Raw genomic sequence first — 19,763 nt, 5'->3', positions numbered from 1 at the left:
TCACACATGAACCCTCTCACTTTACACACACACACACACACACACACACACACACACACACACACACACACACACATTAGTTCTCTGAGTTTTTCCTCTGTTAATCTCTCTCTTGCTCATTTTGCTCCAGTCATACTGGAGTTGAACTTGATGTGTCAGACATGATTATGTCCCAGAGCCCTTGCACTGACTGCTGTCTCTGTTCAGAGAATTTACACAAAAACATGGGTCTGTATCTTCTATTTCAAGTCTTAACAACACCTCTCACCTTCCCAGTGAGCCCTTCCCTGACCTAAAATCTCCCTCCCCACCGCCATCTTTCCTATACTGATTATTCTGTTCCTTTTCTCAAATATAATCTTCCATTATGTTTTATAATTTATTTGTTACATTTACTGTATATTTATCACAGTATACTACAGTGCAGTTTCACCAGAAAAAAGAATCTTGCTACTTTTTTGTAAGCACATCCTAACACAGGCATCTAGAGTAGCACCTGTATATAGTAGATGCTGAATTATATTTGTTGAATTAAAGAAAAACTAATTTTGACTTGGATTTGTGTCACTTACATTTGGATATGTTTAACATATGTATTCTGTTGCAATTTTGGTCTTTCCTTTTGACATTCCTTGTCCCTTCCCCGCTCTTGCCAGCACTAATTTGCTGACATACATACACATGAACACAAACTCACTACTAAGCATTTTATAGTGTGGTGCCGACCTAAACTAAAAACATTATGCTCTTCAGCTCAAAAACTGATAGGCAGTTGATAACAACAACAACAAAACCATAACTGTACATGTACAAAATTATTCAGTGAAAATTTTTAATTTCTGTAAAGGTCAAGAGGCAAGAGGCATCAGAAAAGTTTGGATCTCAAATTAAAGAAGGCTTTCAGGCACGGAAAGAAATTTTAAAATAATATAAATAATATAGAACATCACATAGATGTTTTATGATGCTATGTTATGTATTCTATTCGCTTGTCTTGTTGTTCTGTGGAGTAATTCCTTTCATGAAATTACTGGTAGTAGCCACAAACTGGCTAACGAGGGTCTCTAACCAGAAAGAAAGGACTTATCAATAAATAGCTTTTACTCGCTGCTGAACTTATTTATACAAAAATGGGCTGTTAGGAAGAAGTAGAGAGTTCTATATGATTATCATTCAGTAGTAAATCAACCAAATCAAAACTTACAAGCACAATAAAGGCAAGGAAGCAGGGATCTCAGGCATGTCAAGTTTTCCCTGGAGGGAAATGGCAGAGTCGGGAAAGCACAGAAGCCACGTGATCATAACGTTATCCGTAACGTTCAGCTCATCTCCACTGGTGTCAATTAGCGAGCAGTTGCAAAGAAGAAATAGTGGTTGTCATTCTTATAGAAAAGGTAAATATATTAGCTGATTAATTCAAAGGCTTCAACGTACACCAGGCTTTAAGCAATCCAAGAATAAAACCAGTTGAATTTATCATAGATGGAAAGAGAAAGGAGTCAAGATGATCTCCAAATGCCAACGTTCATAACTTCTACACCTTATTTTAGTAGCATAACTTATTTCTTGTGATTCTTGTCTTTTGTAGTGTGTATATTTGTGAAATATGCCTTCTTACCACACTTTAGTTATAGAAAATGTAAAGCAAGAAAACATGCTTAAAGATCAGTAGCCCTTGTAGTCTTCATTAAATCTCACATATGAAGAATTGCTCAATTCCACCCTATTACTAATACTCACATGTTGCAGTTTAAGATTTCCTGAGCTGTTAATTCGTATTCCAGTAGTTTAGCACATTTAGTTGTATAAATAGCATACCAAAAACAAATGGCTAAATTAATTAACATAAAGATAGGAGACAATTATGCTTTTGATAGAGTACCAAGGATATTTCTTGTACAGGGTGCAGAATATATACCCATTCATTCCTTCATTAATTCGTTCAAACATACTTCTTTAGTCCCCTTCAATTGCAATAAATAAAGACTTGGTAAGTGGGAAACATGAGAAACGAAAACACGAAGTTGAGAAATTAATAGATCTGTGCCTTAAATTCGGAAACATTTAATCTATGAACAGAGAGGCAGGTGCCACAATGGTACAGTGCAGATCCTAGGCAGCAAGGAGAGTGTGGATCAGGAGCAGCAAATGGAAAAGGCCAAACTACAGACGGTAGGGAAGAAAAGAAAGGGTGAGGCGTGACATAAGACCGCTCTCAAACTTAAATGCACCGTAATAATAACTGGGTCAGGCGGTGGGAAATTCTTTTTGAAGGTGAAGTGAGCAGAAAGCTGTTCCAGGGTGTCAGAGAAAACGGAGGCAGCAGACAGGAGCTGCTTCTCTGAAGAGTTTGACAGTAAAAGGAGGAAAATAGAGCAGTAGCTAGAGAGGGCGTCTGGGTCAGGAAAACGTTTTTGACGACAGCAGAGAACTAGACATGTTTGAAGGCACGGGGTGTAAGCCATACGGAGGGTTTGAGATGCCTGGGAGGGTGGCGAGAACCTGAGACTGCGCCCTTCATGGCACTGGGAGGAGAGAGGCAGGAAGGTGCAGGCAGGCTCCACACTTTAGAGGATAAAACCTGTTCCTGCCTCAGAGACAGGAAAAGTGAAAAAGCTGTGTCCCTGAGTCACTACGAGTAAATCAACCACCAGATAATGATTTGACCTTACTGGATATGTAAGTGCTCAGGGCAACATCTGAAGAGGTTAAGAACTTCCTTCACTTTTTTACAATCTTATCTGACAACAAAAGCACCCATGCTCACCTATAATTAAAATATCTTTCTCCTTCCTACTCTGGCTTCCACTGATTTTCCAACTTTGATTTTTAACCAAAATTTCTTCTTTGAAAGTCTTAATTTTTGTTCCATTCTTTTTTGTGTACTTGCTCTGCCAGCCCCATCTTGCTACTGCTTATATACAGCTGCAATGATCTCTCCCTACCGTATATTACTCTGGTTTCTTCACTTTTAGGAAATAAACGGTCTTGTCTCTTTAGATAAAGATCACTAGAAATTATTGTAATTTGATCCTTGCCAGTGTTGTCATCTTTTCTTGATTTTTCAATTTGATTTTGCTTGGCACATAATGTGTCTGAGAATTAGTAGTAGCACTTTCCTTTCATTTAATCATGTTCTATTTTTCCATTTTCAAAAATGAGTCATTAAAGCTCATGGGATCTGAAACAGAGGCTCAACATTTACTGGGTGAGGAAGACAGAATGAAAAAATAGAGCATTAGAACTTTTGTCCTATTCGTACAAAAATATGAAATAAAGTGTTTTCCCTAATATTTGGCATATGCATGGGACAAGATTTTCTTACCCAGTGCAGGTCTCAGACAGTCACATGTCACTTATGTTACACAGAGATTTGGCCTACCCTGGCATACTGAAGTTTCACTATGTCTGTTTGAAGAAGTCTGTGCATTATATCACGCACTTTAACTAAAGACTATTCCTCATTGAAAAGTACAAGTGGCTTTAAAAGATTTTGGCAGAAAAACCACAGATTAAAGGATCTATTTGTAATGCAAGCACAAACAAATGACTAGAAATTGTTGACATTGTCACTACAATTCTTTAGGTGAGCTCAAGAAGTTAGCCAACAAATTTGAAATATTAAGAACACTGTTTCAAATGTAGATCTGTATGTATTATTGTTATAGATGCCTATAAGCCCAGGTGTATATTCTGGCTTTACATATTAGTTAATAATTATCAGATATGCATTCATAAATAAGTGTTCATGTGTGAGATTTTTCTCAACATCACATTACTAATAAGAATGTGCAATCATAGCTTAGAGACCTCTGATCTAGTATATTTTTATTGGATGACATGAATAATTTTCCTATAAAAGGTCTCCATAACTAAACTATAGCTTTGAGACTAGTCAAATAGTATTGTGGCTTTCGAGAAACTATTTATTTTTCCCTAGACTACTGTAGGACATAGTACAAAAGGAGGCTGTCTTCTGTCTATGATGCCTCTGTGAAGACAAACACTGGTGACTGCCACATTGCAAGCATTGATTTTGAGCTTGAGTTATATTATTAACTCTATGTGTTATAGAATGCATAAGTAGCCACTGAGGACTGTGGGCTTCAGTGATTGAAAAAATCAGGAACAATCCAGGAATTTGATTTCTCTCATGCCTTTGTTTTAAACAGCTACTCTACAATAGCATTTTAAGGTGCCTATAATGGATTTGCCTTCTGGAACTTGAGTTTTCTCCTCAGAATAATCACAAAGGCATGTGCAAAGAACCATTCTAAATGATTCTCTGTGCTGAAAAAAGCCCCTCATACGTTTATTCTCAAAGAGAATAGAGCCCTTATCACACATTTTAATTACTTGCTGAGATCCATTTTCCATAAGGACATGAGAGAGTTTCTCTTTTTGCCATCAGTTAGCATGGGGATGTAATTGTAAATGCCACTCTATGGACTAGCGTTGATTCACATCAGCCACTGGAACCAGTGGGATTTTGAAAAATTGTAATTTCCCTTCCAAAGTGTTACCAGCTACATACGGGCTCTCATGTGATGTCACTACATTCTAATATTGAATTGAATCCACTTTGCATTTTATTAGTGTTCTGTTTAGAAATTAGGAAACTTACTCTTTCTGTGAGTCCAGCAGAGTGGTTTTATTGTCCAATAAGATTGTAATAAAAGTAAAGGAAGTTATTATTCTCCTCAGACACTGCCTTGAGCACTTTTATCTACAGTAAGATCAAAGATCCATTATCTGTGGCATGTTTAGTTGCAGTTACTCTTCCCCATGCAGATAAGGACACCATACAGATAGGACACATAGTGATAAATGCTACAAAATTCAAGTCTGTCTTGATTTTCTAAATTTTGCAAATAATTAAAAAATAGAAAATGTTACAATAACTGCTTAGATGTACATCGCACCTGTTTAAAAGTTTTCACAGTATGTTACAGGCATATTAAATTAACATTCCTCCTTGGAGTATATCACGAGCAAACTGAGACCTAAAGCAGCAAAGTCACATCCTATCCCCACGCTTCACTAGTGAGACACAAAGAAGCAACTAGTATGACCAAGAATCACCTTGTGACAGAGTTCCAGTAGAGATATCTCCATGATGATTTCCACAATGGCAGCACACAGTCTGATTCTGGTAATATAGTGTATTACAATTATTAATTCACTTATGTTGAAATATCCTTGCATCTGTGGATTAAATCTGACTTGGTCTGTGTATACGATCTTCTTGATGACCCTCTGTATTATTTTTGCCAGTATCATATTAAGGATTTTCGCACCTATGTTCATTAAGGAGATTGGCCTACAGTTCTTATTTTTGGTTGGGTCTTTCTCTGCTTTCGGAATCAAAAGTAAAATTTGCTTCCAGGAATGAATTTTCAAGTATTGCTTCCCTTTCAATTTCACTGAAGAGTTTAAAAAGTAGTGGCAATAGTTCTTCTCTGAATGTCTTGTAGAATTTAGCAGTGAAACCATCAGGACTTGGGCTTGTCTTTGTTGGTAAAGTTTTAATTACAGTTTCAATTTCACTGATTGTAATTGAGGTGTTTAGGCTTTTTACATCTTCTTTGTTCAACTTTGGTACTGCATATGTGTGTAGGAATCTGTCTATTTCTTCTGTGTCTTCCATTTGATTAGAGTACAAGTTCTAGAAGTAGGTATTGATGATCCTCAGGATTTCTGCTGGATCTGTTGTGACTTCACCATTTTCATTTCTAATTGCATGAATTTGAGACTGTTCTTTCCTTTTTTTTTTCTTTTTGACAAGGTTGGCTAAGGGTTTATCACTTTTATTTATTCTTTTGAAAAATCAACTCTGATTCACTGATTTTTTTTGTATCATTCCCTTAGTCTCCATTGCATTGATTTCTGCTCTGATCTTTATAATTTTCTCCCTTGTATGAGCTTTGGATTTGTCTTGCTCTTCTTTTTCTAGGAGTTTAAGTTTCAGCATTATGTTGCATATTTGAGCTTGCTGTGTTTTCCTGGTATGGGCACTTACTGCTATGAATTTCCCTCACAAACCTGCTTTCATTGTGTCCCATAGATTCATGTATGTTGTACTGGCATTATCATTTAATTGTAGAAACTGTCTAATTTCTTCTTTAATTTCCTCTGTGACCCATTGGTTGTTCAGGAGAGTGTTGTTCAATTTCCACATGTTAGTGGAGTTCTTACAGTTTCTGATGCTGTTGATCTCCAGGTAAATTGCACTATGGTCTGATGATATACAGGGGATAACTTTAATTCATATGAATTTACTTAAACATGGTCTATGAGCTAGTATGTGGTCTATTTTGGAGAATGACCCATGTGCAACCGAAAAGACTATATATTCTGATTTTGTGGTGTGGAACACTCTGTAGACATCTATTAAGTCCATTTCTTCAAAAGCTTGGTTCAGTTCTAGTATTTCATTGTTGATTTTTAGTCTAGATGATATGTTTACTTGTGACAGTGGGGTATTGAAGTTTCCCACTATTATTGTATTAGTGCTTATTTGGTTCTTCATGTCCATTAATATTTGTTTTGTATGGCTGTAGGCACTAGTATTTGGTGCATATATATTTGTGATTGTCATCTCTTCCTCTTGGGTTGTTCCCTTTATAAGGACATAGTGAACGTTTTTGTCTCTATTAATTAATGTTGGTTTGAAATTTACTTTGTCTGCAAATAAGATAGCTACCCCTTGTTTTTTCTGGATTCCTGTCCAATGGAGAACTGTTTTCCATCCTATTACTTTCAGCCTATGAATTTCTTTTTTAATTCAGTGTGTTTCTTGTATGTAGCGTATTGCTGGATTTTGCTTCTTAATCTATTCTGAAGGTCTATTTCTTTTGATTGGTGAATTGAGGCCATTAACAATGATGGTTATGGGCCAAGCATTTAACTCAGTGTTTCTGTCACCTGCCCCACAAGTTCAAGGTCCCGTGTTCAATCCCCAGTACCAAAAAAATAAAAATTAAAATAAAAACCACAAAAAAAGAAAACATGGATGATTATAACTGGATAAAGAAGATGATTTTTTATATAAAATGGAGTACTACTCAGACAAAAAATGAGAAACTGGACACATTTATAGCTAAGAGGGTGAACACTGAGGCCATACTTTTCAATTAGCAATAATCACACCTCAGATAAACCTCACTGGCTACAATACTGCCACTGCACAAAGCCAAGGCCATACTTTTAAGTGAAATAAATAGGATACATGTATGTAAATACCAAATAGTTTCTTTGGTGTAAAAAACTAAAAGTGCAGTTAAGGATCAAAATGCACAATTGATATTGTGAAATAGAAAGAAAATGTCTAAAGGAGTAGGGGGAGTGGGAAGGATAGGAGAAAGCTAATAAGGGAAAAGAAAAAATATGAGAAATGGAAAAACAAAGTCTTTGTAAATAGGGAAGGATGGGGGGTGAAGGAAGGGCAGGGAATCGGGAAAAATAAGAACCAAGATACATCATGTAAAGGTACAAGATCCTAATGCTAAATGTACCTCTATTGTATACCTAAAATGTACCAGTAAATTTAATGGAAAAAATCTGATGGTTATGACTGATGTGTGTATTGACTTATCCTTGCCATGATATTTTCCTGTTGTTTGCTCTTATGATTTTTATTTTCCCCTTCTCATTTTTTTCTTGCCTTGCCTGATGGCTTCACTCTGTTGGACTTCATAGAGTTGTGGCCTTCGTTTTCTTCTTCTAAGACATTGTTTAGAATTGTTTGTGGAGTGCTGGTTTGGTATTCATGAAGATTCTCAGGTGTTGTTTGTCATGCAAGTATCATATTTTCCATCAATTTTGAAAGATAGTTTTTTAGGTTTCAACAGGCTGGCAGTTCTTTTCTTTTATGTCTTGAAATACTTCACTCCAGGCTCTCCTTGGCTTGAGGGTTTGGGTTAAAAAGCCTGCTGTGATTCTGAAAAGCTCTTTGTATGGGATTTTTGTTTCTCTTCTCTAACTGCTTGTCGAATTTTATTCTTCTGTTTGATTTCTAGGATTTTGATTATTATATGTCTAGGTGTAGATTTTTTTATCATGGCTAGTTGGAGTCCTGTATCCCTCACTTATCTATATGTCAAATTATTTTGCTCTGTTTGGGAAGTTTTCTGTCATTAATTCTGTGAACAATTTTTTATGTCATTTGTACTTTCTCCTGCTTTTTGGGGGACTCCTATCAGTTTTATATCATTCTTCTTCATGTCATCTAGGAACTGCTGGATGGATTTCTCATGGTCCCATACTATTTTTAAAAAATGTCTCTTTTCGTGGTCACTGACCACCACCCTGTCTTGTATATCCGATATTCTGTATTCACATTGGTTCATTTTGCTGCAAATACTTTCTATAGAGTTTTTAATCTCCTGGATATCTGTTTGAATCTGTTTGAATCTCTTTCATGGGTTTCATTTCTTTCCTATGTTGTGCATTCATGGTTTTCATTTCTTTCCTAAACTGGGCGTTCATGGCTTCCATCATAATACTGAGCTCGTCTATGTTTTTATCTATTTGTGTTCTAGAGTTCCTAATCATGTCTTTCATTCTGCTCACCATTTCTGTAGTTATCAGGGAAATATTTCTGTTTTGAATTTTTCTAGAACCTCATTCATCTGTTACTTTCTGTGCTCTCAGTTCAGGGTGTCCAGGTTATTGATTATCAGATTTTTGCACCTTGTTTTCCTAAGAATTTGCCTTTGGTGAGCTGGAAGTCTGATTTTGTGCCTTGCTTAGTTGTCTTTTCATTTCTATCTCTGTTGTTTTAATTGTTTTTGGTTTAATTCCTCAGTTGATACTTCAATATTCAGTATTGTAAGTATCTTTGTTGCTTGCATTTAGAACCCTTATGGAATGATTGCTTCTCAGAGATGTCTTCTAGTATCTGGTCTTTAGGTTTTGAGACTCTAATCACTCCTAGGCAATCTTGCTTTTGTGAGGCCAGGAACGACAACATATTAGATCAATCACAACACCTTAGCTGAAGTGATACAACCAGCGACAACAATAGCATTGAGTACAGTTTAGAAAATGACAATTGTGGTAGTTCTTAATTTATTGCCTTTAAATATGTGAATTCAATGAAAACAGCCCCAAATATGTTTATAGTGAATAAACTCTTCAATATAGCAACTTAACCCTTTTGGATGGGAAGTTAGAAGGAGTTGGGGAGGGAGGAATAGATAGGTAGAATAGGGAAAGGTTAGAAGTGAGGCCAGAGGACACAAGAAGATTAAGCAAACTGTAGGAAGCTGTTGAAGACAAGATGAGAAGACAGAACAAAAGAATAAACAAATGAACAGAACATCCTAACAGTTAATAGGGAGGCTAGAAACTGTGTTCATTTTCCTTTAAAACTAATGACAATCAAGAGAAGGAAAAAGAGAAAAGAAATGAAAATGAAAGAAAAATAAGATTTGAATCAGGACAGGAGCAAGAACAAAAAGGGAGAAAGATGAAGAACAAAGAGGGAGAGAGAAGGGGGGGAGGAGAATGAAGTGAAAAGAAAAAAGATTTGAAAAGAGATGAGAGAAAAAAATAAGTAAAACTTTCTAAAAATATTAAAAATAAGAGAAAAAATACTTTGAAAATAAAATATAAAAATGGAGGGCCTCCTTCAGTTTATGTCTCTGCTCTCACAATAGACAACATGGGTAGGAGTGTGCAGATCTAAATAAGTTAGTCTCAGAAAGCCAGCAGCTATACCCTAGATTCAGACTGATTTCTGGCTGCAAGGCCCAAGTTGAGTTGTCTGACTTTCTGCTGGGTTGAACTATGCAAGATTCTACTGCAGGTTCCAGCTGCCTTTTCCCTGAGGATAGTCCAAGTTCTGATGGGAAGTGTTCTGGTGTGTCTTTATGAGAGAGATTTTCTTCATTTTTCCAGGGAGCTTCAATTTTTGTCAAGGAGCCTTGAAAAGGCCCTCTTTCTCTTTTTCACTTCTGCTGTATCTTCTGGAGTTCAGAACAATGGTCTTGCTGACCCACTGCCCCTCTGTGGTATGGACCCAGGTACTGGCATGGCCCAGTGGCCAGAGGTGGGAGTGGGGTGGGGCCTGGGCTGCTCACCTCCTCTATTCCTTGGCACCCAAGGGGTGATGTTACTGGTGGCCTGCACTGCTTGGCTCCTCTGCTCCTCTGCACCCAAGGGGTGATCTAAAATATCCTTACAGATTACAAAACACACACCACAAAGCAAGAAAATGGCAACTATGGTCAAGAGTTGAAACTATCAATAGAAAGAAATAGAGATGGGCTAATATTAAAATTATCAGATAGCTACACAAAATATATGTGAAAAACTGGTAGATGGCATGGTTGAAATGGTACACAATATTTATGAAGAAATAGGACATGTTAGAGAGACACAAAAATATTCAAACAACAAACTACAAATAACAAAAATTTAAAATTTAACATCAGAACCAAAAACTCATCAGATGGAGTTAAGGACAGAATGGCCAAAGCAAACAAAGCTATCAGTAAACCTGAAACAATAAACAGAAAATATATAAATTTAAAAATAAATACTTTTAAAAAGTGAAACCATCTGCAAGCTTGGAATAATGCATGCAATGTTGGAAGAAAAGGAGAAAGCAAGGAAAAGTAAGACTGGCTAAGAACTTTCTAAAACTGATGGAAGCTGTGAAATGGTAGCAGAATAAAGTCAAAGAATATTATGTTACTTTCAGTTGGAAAAAAAAGACAAAGAGTAGTATTTAAAAGTAGCCGGAGGTGCAGCCAGGGATTTAGCTCAGTGGTTCTACCACCTGCCTCGCAAGCACAATGACCAAAGTTTGATCTCTGGAAAAAAAAAATGTAGCCAGAGGGGGAAAAAGACATATGTACACAAGTGAACAATAGAAAGAATGGATAAGTTCTCACAAGAAATAATGAAAGCCAGAAGACAAAGGAAAGATATATTCAAAGTGAAAGTGTGAAAAGAACAATACAGATGTGTCAATCTAAGAGTGCATATCCTGTAAAAAAAAAGTAATCCTTCCAAAAAATGCATGATAATCTTTACATATGTAAAAAAATCTGAAATAATTTACCTCTAGAAGAACTTCACAATAAGAAAAGCACAAAGAAATTCTTTGCTCTGAAGAAAATAGTATCAAATAGAATCCAAGGGCTTTTTCATTTTTATTGACTTTCTGTTTTAGCTATATTTTTGTGGTTTTAAAATAAAACAAAAACAACAATATGTTTTGAGATTTACAGCATATACAGAATTAACATATAAGGCAAAGAATATAAAATGTGGGAGAAATAAATGGAATTATACTGATATGTAATATTTATATGGTTGATGAATGAATCTGTATTATTTTAAAAACAAAACAACTTTTATTTATATATTATATTCAAATCTACTATTTAAAAACAAACTAAAATTATCACAAAGTCAGCACGTGAAATAAAACAAATTTGACAATAATATCCATCCATCCCTAAGTAAAGTAAGAAAAAGAGGAGCAAAGATATAAAGAACATATGGAATAAATAGAAAACTAACATGAAGTTGGAAAATTATAACACAACAGTGTTAATAATTATTAAATATAAATTAATTAAATTCTTCATTTGTACAGAAATACATAGATCAGATTATAAAATAATACCCATTTTTAAGCTGTCTACAGGAGACATAGACAGGTTTTTTAAAAAAGACATAAAACACATATTGTTAGATGAGTGTTATAAACACTTCACATAAATAAATTAAATAAGGGCACTAGGTGTGGTGGCACACACCTGTAATCTCAGCACTAGGGAGGTTGAGGCAGGAGGATCACTGTGCGTTCAAGATCAGCCTGGGCTACATAGTGAGTTCCAGGTCAGTCTCAACTACATAGTGAGACCCTGTCTCAAAAAAACTAAACAAACAAACAAATAAATAAATAAGGGGACTGTTTTATTTTGGCTCACAGATATGAAGTTTCCAGCCCATGGTCAATAGGAACAAGAAGCTGCTCACCTTCTGGCAACAAGGAAGAAAAAGAGAGAAAGGAGATATCAAGATCCCATAATTCCTTTTGAGGACATACCTCCAATGACCTGACTTCCTTCCAATAAGTCCCACCTCCTCAAAATTCTATCACCTCTCAACAGCACCACAGGCTGGGGTCAAAGCCTTCAACACGTGGTCATGGGGTATATCCAGGACTCATACTGAAGCACATACCATATAAATATTATGTGTTGAAAGATCATGGCTATATTAATATCAAAATCAAGACAGACAGTTGTCAGAGGTGTATGTGTGTGTATATGTATGTGAGAGGGAGAGAGAGAGAAAAGAGACATTCCATTTTGGTAGAGAGTTCAATTTATCAGGAAGACTTTTTATATTAAATTCTCAGGATAAAAGAAAATATACCTTTCTATATGATAGCAATAACCAGTTGAAATATAATGTGAAGCAATTTAATTTATGCTAACATAAAAACCACATAAGTAGAAATAAATCTAATTAAATATAAAAGTGATCTTTATATTGATATTCTGAGACTTGCTAAATGATATTAAAGATTACTTACTTAAATAAATGGAGAGATACAAAATATTTTTGGATATTAGAACCAAGTTGGTCACTTTCCAAAAGTTGATATATAGATTCAAACTATCATCAAAATTAAAGCACATTTTAAGACATAAATAAGATTATTCTTAAATTCATATAAAATTCAGAGGATCCATGATATCCAAAAGAACACTGATGAAACAATTCAAAAAAATTTATTCTACCTAATATCAAGGTACAAACTGCAAAAATTTAGAGTGTGCTTTTGTATATTTTCGACAGTCCATCAATGTAAAAGACCTGGAATACTAGAAGTATAAACCCACACACACCAACACAAACGTGTCAAATTGAATTTTGATCAAGGTCAATTCAAAGTAGATAATAAAGCTTTTCTTTAAGTTGAAAAAGTTACTGGGGAGTAGGAATGTGGAACAAACTCCCAAAAGGAATGGGGACTAGGAATAGCTCCTGAGAGGACAGAGGCGTTCCAATGGGTTGCTTAATAATGAAGCTGTTTAAACAAATATTTTTGGAATAATTAGAAATTAATACTTTTAATAAAATTTTTTATACTAGTGTTTCATATTTATACAAAAAAATCTGTGAATTTTGATAATTTACCTGTGACATTTAAGGAAGACAAATTGATGAATAAAATGGAGAAAGATAATGGCATGCAATTCCTTCAAGGCATGAAAAAGAAAAAAAAATTTTTTTGTTTTGAGACAGGGTCTCACTGTGTAGTTGAGACTGACCTGGAACTCACTATATAGCCCAGGTGGGTCTCGAACTCAGAGTGATCCTCCTACCTCAGGCTCCCCAAGTGCTGGGACTACAGGCATGCACCTCCATGCCTGGCAATAAAGAAAAAAAATTTCAAATCACTAAAAAGATAGCCTTCTTATGAAATAAGACAAAGAAGGAATGAAAAAGGAAAGGAAGAAATGCAACTTTGATTTTCACTTGTTCATTCTCTTCACAAGTCCCACTAATCATTTGGGGAAGGATTCCTTAGTATCTGTCCTCTACTTTATAGACAGTGAGTCAGTCAAGGATTGGGGAGCTTCCTCTAGTCACCGGGAAAACAGGCTGTGATGAGAATTATGAAGTTTTTATTAACACAGAGCTACTCAGTTATTGATGAAAATGAAAGATCCATTATATAATCCCTGTGGCACTGAAGGAGATTCCACTTTATTGATTCACTGGTTAATAGAATCAATCATTTATACGACCTGTTAAATGTGATTTGTGTTTGAATGATGAATTTTATTTGGCCACTTTCTCATTTTTTGGAAACAGGAGAGAAAAACATTCTGCTAAAATGAATATTTTGTTCATTATTTTTAAAGCTTGGAGTGCAACTCATACCACAAGAGTACATTAAGTAGTAATTCAAATATAGTCACAGGAAAGAATAAGCTCTAGCAAGAAATTCTCCTTGCTCAAGTGAAGCTACATAACCAGCAATTGTACATTCTATGTTCATACCTTCTGCCCTCCCCTGCACCTCCCTTAATTTTCACTACAATTACATAGAAATTTAAGAAGGTTCAAAGTCTCCAAATGTCCCTTTACATAAATACTCTTGTCTATTTGGTTTCTCATATTTGAAAAAAAATACAAGGTATTTTGGGTAAATCCCTCATATTTATCTTGTACATAAACATTTAAATTTGGATATAACTAAACTGAAACAAATAATATCTGACATACAATTCACCTGAAGGGGTTCTTGTCATTAAACATGAAAGGGCATGTTGATTGATGAAGAACTGAGAATTAAAAATTTTTCTCCAACAGTTTTTATATACCATTTCCAATCATTAAACTTGTGAGTGTCGAGATACACAGTTACAGCTTAAACATACATTTCCTAAATTCCAGTTGGGAAACTACATCACCATTTTCAGAAATCATAACATGTAATGTATAACTTCTCAAGAACTATAATCTTTTCAACAAAGATGTAAGATACAAACAAAAAACATAGTCATTGTAGGGCCTTTTCAATAAGTAAATGTGTGTTCTTCCTTAGAAGGGTGCCATAAAATAAATATAGTAACTGACAAAAAGTTTTGGCTACTTCCAATAAAAATATAAGTGGTATTGATAGATTATATCAGATATTTTTATATATGCTTTAGTCTCATATCAAAATTAATTATCAAATTTTAGGCTATCATTTTTATTCTAAAAGGCTAATGATTATTAAATTATGTAGACAAGTTAATAAAATGACAGATGTTTGCACTATTAGGTTCTTTCCCCCATAAAATCACATTTTATAGAAAAATGATAAGGTTAACATCTTGTGAAAGATTCCTCAGGCATTTTGATTAATTAAATATCACCTTTAACACATCAGGTGCCACTGTGGGAGTGTACTGGATTGTGTTATACAATCAGGTTGGAAATGTAGACCCAGAAGATCTTACAAAATTTTCCAAAGATCAATAATTGCAGAGAAAGTAATTTAGCGTAATTTGGAATCTTCCACAGCAGATGATTCAGGGACACCAGAAATTGACACTTTTCTTGAAAACAACTGTGCAGTAGTATCATCTGAAAAAAAAAACAAAGACTCCTGCACTGAATACTTGGTGACATAAATTTACTCAGTATTAGAGTTTGATGAGAGAAGACCCATTCTTGGTGACACAAAGAAGGGAATTTATTTGAGGGAATAGAATCTCCAGCGTTATGGGAGCAGGCTCACGGTTATGGATTTCATGATGGTGTTGGGCCTGAAGTCAGCAGACCCAGCTATTGGGGCAAAAGATAGATATGAATGGGGGAGTGTGGGGACAAACTAAAGCCCACAAGGGTGGTCTAAAACACAGGGGTTCAAGTCCACCTAGTCTTACCCAGTGTCTTGCAGGAAACCTGCATGAAAAACTGGCACAATAACTACTAGGCTTCCTGTGCAGCTGGCCTAGAATTAGAACACAAAAGAAGACTGGCGGTGGTGGAGGGAGTGCGATTCTTCTCCCCGTTCTCTGCAGACATATCCTTAAGAATGCGATAAACTGCCGCAACCTGGCCTCCAACTGAATGAAGAGTGTTTAAACAAGGAAGACCGCACTTACATTCTCTTCTGCCTACGTCTAACCCAGACCTACACAGGGAGAAGAACTCTGAGAGAGGAAGTCCCATCTCGGTGTAGCAGATGCATTGCCAACACCTGTAAATGTGGGTAAGTAGTTAACCTCGATAACATGTGCTGGATATGCTTGTGACCAGGAAATACTGTAAATCAACATAGTTGAAATTCGCCAGTTCAGTGACAACAGGAAAGGTTGTTCTTTTAGTTTGGCCAGCTGTTTCAAATATTAGATGGATGGTTTACCTGCTTCTCTAAGATCAGCTGTTGCTTAATGCGCTGCTGTCTCCAGATGAGGCAGGCTCATTCCTAACAGCTCTAAATACCACTAGTGCCTTGCTTTTTTTGTTCTACTAACTCCAGTTATGATAGCTACCTTCTGAATGTTAAAATAATCCAAAGGAAAATCTAGATTGTTTCCTTTCATATTCCTGTTTTTAATTCTTTTAATTCAGTAAGTAATACATAAAGTCAGGGGTTAGAATGACATGCAAATTCTCTGCCCAGGTTAGATAGTGAAACAGTTACCATGAAATTACAGACATATTTCATCCAGAGCCTCTCTCTACCTGACAAACTGTTTAAAGAGGAAATATTTAGTGAAAATTTTAAGGACAAAATATATTTCAACTAAGGTAACATGGTGTGCAGAGCATCAAAATATGGAGGAGATTAAAGCACACCTCAACTTTTCTCTATCACAAAACTGTCCTACTTGTCATTTGAGGAAACTAGCCTATGAAATATGTGCTTTGATCATTTATAATAGATTCTTTCTGACTAGTTGTCAATGTGAAAATTAAAATGCCTCGTTGAGAAAGCACAACGGCAACTTCAGTAAGAAAGATTAATCATTTGTTCCAAATAATAAAGGTATCATCATAGTACTAATCTAATATGATTAGGAACTTTTTTTGGAAATCACGTGTCACATCTAACATTTAAATTAAGGTAGACTCAACTGTGTTTAATATCTATGATGTTCCCTTCATCTATTGATCTAGAGATTGACTACAACATATCAATGTAGTACATTCTGCAAGGTTATTAAATAACTAGAAAAAAAATCCATCCATGAAAAGCTAAATTATTCACATATTTAAATTAATTATCCTGCTAAAACATCTTTCATCTTAGAACAAGCTAAAAAATGAGGGAAACAAGAATAACAAACACAGCTGGGCACTTATTAAAAATAGCCATTCATTGACAGTAAGCTTTAAAAAGCTTCACAAAAGGATTAGCCTTCTCCTCTATAATTAAAGCATAGAGTTTCAAATTTAAAGAAATGACCCTGTGAAGGAAAATACAGAACTCTAAGTATTTTCTTATAACAAATAATCAGATAAATGTCAGATGCTTAATAGTCATTACATCAAGGATACTTGGCCTTCCCTTTTCCCCATTGTCTATATAAGAAAGAACACAGGCATTTGAAATGTATATTTTTCAAATATATAAAACTGTCATGAATATTACCTATCACAGCATCTTTTATGTCACAACTGGAACCTAAAGAAATGATTCCTATCACAATCCTAGCAGAGCACACGTGTCATAAGTGATATAAATAATCTGGTATTTCCAATATAAGAAAATGAAAATAAAGCATAGCAGTGGTCATTACAGAGAAATAAATTTTAATAGACTTTTATTTTGCAGTGCTAGGATTCAAACCCTGGGCCTCACTGTACTAAGTAAACATTCTGCACCTGAGCTACATTGTCAGCAGGCAGCTATCTGTTTAAACAGGAACAAAGGAGGTAATAACAAAACATTGTGGAAAATAACCAAGTCTATCATTTTCCTGTCCTGAGTTACACGGAACACCTTATATTTTTATCACATGCCTTTCTGTGTGTCCTGTTATCAGTAATAGTATTTGTTGAAATTTATTTATATTGAATAGTAAACCAAATGCAGCTAACACAATACCTAATGAATATATTTCCTACAATGGAAAGGGTTAAAGAAGATTTCTATTTTTAAACCAGTTTTCCAAACTGTCCTAGTTATAGAGATGGTAAAGTATTCTGTGTTTAAAGAGGTGTTGCATCCTGGTGTAGAGGTGTACACCTAAAATCTCAGCAACTGGGGAGGCTGAAGCAGGAGAATTCTGACTTTGAGGCCTGTCTGTGCGACTTAGTGAGACCTTTCCTTAAAATAAAACAATAAAATCAAAAGGGCTGGGGGCGTACTTCACTAATAAAGTCTGTGCGTTTCAAGACCACAGATTCAATCCGCAGGACCAAAAATTTTAAAATATTGTCAAATAAGACTGAAAAATACACTGCATTTACTATCATGGACATGTGCATTGTCATTATTTTTAAAAGACCCAAATATGAATGAAAAATCTTTGAATAAAATAAAAAATATAGTGGACAGGATTAACAACAGATTAAAAACTGAAGAAGAAATGAATAGTCTATTTGAATTTCAGTAGTAACTATTCAAATGAAGTATGGAGAGAAGAAAAAACGCAGGTCCAAAGGGAAAATAGAGAGAGCATCGGAACCAAAGGCACAACAGCACTGTGTATGCGATTAGAATCTTGGAAGGGGAGATGATATGAAAAGTATTTTTAATGTAACTATTCATACTTGTTGAAAACCATAATTTCACAGATCCAATATGATGAATGAATCCTGAGCCAAGTAAATCTGAGGACAACGATCCCAGGAAACACCATCAAACTGCTAGAAATTGCTGTTGAAAATTTAAAAAATAGCCAGAGGAGAAGAGACATTACTTAAAAAGAAGAGACACAAGAATGACAGCAGACCTCTCGTCGGAAACAACGCAAGCCGAAAGAAAATGAGTACTCCATTTTCAGCAATTATGGAGAAATAAGTGCAAAATTTATCTACCACTTTAAAAATTTTAAAATAGATGAAGGATGTAGAAAAATACTTTGCAGACATTGGACAACAGCACAAGACAATAATCCTCAAGAACAGGGGAAAAGCTGAGCCCCAGCATTGCCCCAGCTTACTGCCTAAAAAGAATTTACAATACAGAGAGGAAGAGCCCTAACCCAACCCTCCAGCCCCTCAGCTACGGGAGAGCTAGGAACTCTAAAGTGAGTGTCAAAAGCTCCTGAATTTGTTAAAAGAAAACTTATAGTCAATGATAAAATCCATAATTTTAAGGTTTTGTGCATTCTAGAAGTTATTCATAATGACTGATTATTCTCACCATAAATTGAAGGAAATACAGTCTTATACAAAAATATTTAGCTTTGATTCAGCAATCTCCAAGTCTTTCCTCAATTTTTTTTTATATTCCTAGCATTCCACATAAATTAGAATAAATTTGTCATTTCTTCCTCCAAAAATGTTCATGGTTGCAATTTAAGTAGCCTTTCTTAGGCTATTTCCTGCCTATTTGAATTTGCGGGCCAGGAACACCTTTGAATTTGAAGAATCTCAGTACTGTTTAATTATCACTAGTCAGTTCTCTGAAAATTGTTTTTGTGTTCTCTGTGTCTCTGATTTAAGTCCACTTGGTGCCTAAAATCCACACGTGATTCTTTTAGACATCATTTCTCTCTACAGATAGCATGTCAGGCTGCAATGAGACAAATGCTTCGTATTCTTAGAAAGTCTTTTTGAAGTATTTTTATAACTAAATTAAGTGGAGTATCTACCCAGCACTGCCTAAACCCCAGTCTCTAAGAGGTCTCAAGGAAGCTGGAGACAAACACAATTTGATCTATCCACAGAAAGTATTTCATTTTAAGAATCTTTTCACAATGGGAGAAGCAAAACCGAGAAACAGCTTTTTTTCTTCCAATTCAGAAGTTCTAGTCCCTCTATATAGTCCTGTTATACTGTTTGGAAAACTTCAGCCATTTTTTTGTTTTTTTGTTTTTTGTTTTTTTTTCTTTAGTACTGGAGATTGAATCCAGGGCCTTCACGTGAAAGTACATACCCTACCCTTTTTTTAATCTTTTTTTTTAAATTTTAAGATAAGATCTTATTAAATCACTGAATAGCACAGTTTGGGCTCAGATTTGCCTTCCTGCCTCAGCCTCTCAGAGTACCAGGATTACAAGTATGTGCCACCATGCCCAGTTCAAACATTTTTTTCTTTAATAGATTTTCCAAACCTTTCT

At 35.3% G+C, this 19,763-nt stretch overlaps 1 long non-coding RNA gene and 1 pseudogene across 1 annotated transcript in view; both read right to left on the bottom strand.

The window, feature by feature from the left end:
• LOC104864333 overlaps positions 1–1,276 on the bottom strand; it is a 76,213-nt gene extending 74,937 nt beyond the window's left edge. Inside the window, exon 1 of the long non-coding RNA XR_780856.1 lies at positions 1,205–1,276. This is a non-coding gene — a long non-coding RNA (uncharacterized LOC104864333). The remainder of the gene's footprint in view (positions 1–1,204) is intronic.
• A 5,759-nt stretch (positions 1,277–7,035) lies between these two features.
• Positions 7,036–7,194, bottom strand: LOC117287511 (annotated as a pseudogene).
• Between the last annotated feature and the right edge of the window lie 12,569 nt (positions 7,195–19,763).

Source organism: Fukomys damarensis, unplaced genomic scaffold, assembly GCF_012274545.1.
Source record: "Fukomys damarensis isolate Sample0158 unplaced genomic scaffold, DMR_v1.0_HiC HiC_scaffold_3, whole genome shotgun sequence".
NCBI lineage: Eukaryota > Metazoa > Chordata > Mammalia > Rodentia > Bathyergidae > Fukomys > Fukomys damarensis.
The sequence above is the reverse complement of the archived record's forward strand: the minus strand, read 5'-3'. Positions and strand labels throughout refer to the sequence as shown.